General features: G+C 39.6%; 1 pseudogene; it reads right to left on the bottom strand.

Annotated features, from left to right (window-relative positions):
* LOC143399028 (ornithine decarboxylase pseudogene) lies at nucleotides 1-1,395 on the bottom strand (annotated as a pseudogene).
* Between the last annotated feature and the right edge of the window lie 1,075 nt (nucleotides 1,396-2,470).

The following is a 2,470-nucleotide window of genomic DNA, read 5'->3' as shown; positions in this document are numbered from 1 at the left end:
CTACACACTGAATCTAGTGAAGGTGCATGCTGCCAAGTGAGGTTTCATGCTGCTTTTCTGAGCACAAGGCACAGGTAGAGTGCCCACGTCCTGTTCCTCCACTTCATGTGGGAAGCTGTGGTTCTGGATTGGCTGCATGCATTGCCATGTTGGTCCTGACATTACATGATAGAGAGCTGGCCTCTGGAATCCATTGAAAGTAGAAGTAGCAGCAACAGTGTATGTGCCCATGTTCTCAAAAAGCATCCAATCACCCACATGCATTTCAACAGGTCACAACACTCGACAATCTGTTCAAGGTCATCACATGTCAGCCCCCATACGCTGGATGAATAATACTTCTCATCTGCTTTAGGTCTCTTCTGAAGCAGGGGCTTTACATGTGCATGATCATAAAGGATACAATTAAATGATATGTACATTCCATTATTCACATAATATATAAAGGTCTGTTCACTTGTCTTATCTTCATCATTAGAGCTTATCTGCTTCTTTAATACAATTATTTATTTATTTATTTATTGGCAATGATATTAACTGCAAGCATGAAAGCTGAAATAACACAATATCTTCCTAGCTCAGCTATGATCCTCACTCCAGAGTCTGAAGGAAAGTATTTGCCTAGTTCTGGGTTAATCACACTGATGATCTCTTCATATTTAAGCTTTACATCCTCACATCCAGGAAAGCCACCACAAATATCAAGCACATGCATGCTGAAACCAACATCAGCTCCTATGTTAAAGACACAGTGAGCATCAGAGATGGCTTGCATGAAGGTCTCAGGATCACTGCAGCCACTCCCCATGTGAAAGCTGACCCCAAATGACATCAACATTAATTCTTTAGCTTGTTCCAAAAGAAATTCTGCTGGTTTTAAGCGTGGCACCAAATTTAACACTGAGGCAACAGACGGCTTTGGAATCATCAGTGGCAATCTGCAAAACCAACTTTGCCTTTGGATGCTTTCTGGCAACTTTCATCAACTTGACTTCAATGCCATAAGTCATCATATGGATTCCAATACTTGCAGCACATTTAATTTGAGACAACTTGTTTATAAGGATTTGCATAGATAATTCTTTCTGGAGGCATTTGGACACTCTGTACCAACTATATTTCAGTCTTGCTAGCACAGTTACATCCTGTACCAATGGCATCTAAATTCTTCCCTATAGCTCTGTTAGCATTGAATTTGACTGCATAAAAGGGGGTGACATGAGGAAGAGCTTTTAATCATCTTAGATATTTCTTTAGCAAGTCTCCCTGGTCTGCAACATAAAAGGCATTCTTATCATCAGAAGACACTTCATTATTTTTTTGGTTCAGAATGTCCTTGGCAATAAAACCTTCATCAGGGAAGTAGCAGTTGAACTCATTACTAAAGTTGTTCATGGCTTCTTGATGTGTCTAAGAAATGCAACAAGATGGAAAACTAAGATGGAATTAAAGAAATTATTTCCACCTTCTCACAAAGGTGATTCTCCGGGAATTCCAAACCCTTTGTCCTGGGACTAGAAGTGGAAATACTCACACAGCACCCAGAGCCCCTGGTCGACCCCATGGAGATGCCAACTCCAAGCCATACTGCGCCCACTCAGGTCAGTCGCCTAGCTCCCTCCCACCGTGACACCAAGTTGGCACTGAACTGCTGGCTGAGGGTCGCAGTGGCTTGATAACTGTCATTCTAATTGATGTGAAAACAAATCTCAGTACCACAGTTGCTAGGGATATCCATCTTTTTTTTTTTTCATGTATTTGTTACCCATTTGTGTTTGGGAAATGTCTGTTTAGTTTCTTTGTTCATTTATTGATTGGGGAAAAGGGGGTACACACATACATTGCTAGTAGAACTGCATATTAGTACAAATAGTATGGAAAGCAATATGGAGTGTCCTCAAAAAACTAGGAATGGAAACACCATAAGACCTAGCTATTCTACTGCAAGGTACTTATCAAAAAGAACTAAAATCAGAATATAATAGCAACATTAATACTTTAATGCTTATGGCAGCATTACTCACAAATAGCTAAGTTATGGAACCAGTCCAGATGCCCATACACCATAGAGTTGTGTGTGTGTATATATATATATATATATATATATATATATATATATATATATATATATATATATGTCATATGTATGTGCATGTGTGTGTGTATGTCATATATGGAGGTTACAGCAAAGTACGGGGAGGTGGAAAGTGGAGGCAGTCAGACATCATACAGAGGGAAGATAAGTAATGTAGGGGGAAGGAGGAGGAACAGGAAAGTGGAGGAAATGCAATTATACTATGTGCATGCATAAATGTGCGAGAGTGAATTCCACCTTTATGTACATCTATGAAAGCAATTAAAAATAAATAAATGATGTTGGCCTTGGGTTTAACATACACAGCTTTTACAATGTTGTGGTATGTTCCCACTCTCTCTGGTTTTTCTAGTGTTTTGGGCATGATAGGGTGCT

This window comes from Callospermophilus lateralis, chromosome 5 (assembly GCF_048772815.1).
Source record: "Callospermophilus lateralis isolate mCalLat2 chromosome 5, mCalLat2.hap1, whole genome shotgun sequence".
NCBI lineage: Eukaryota > Metazoa > Chordata > Mammalia > Rodentia > Sciuridae > Callospermophilus > Callospermophilus lateralis.
This window is presented reverse-complemented; position numbering and strand designations above follow the sequence as displayed.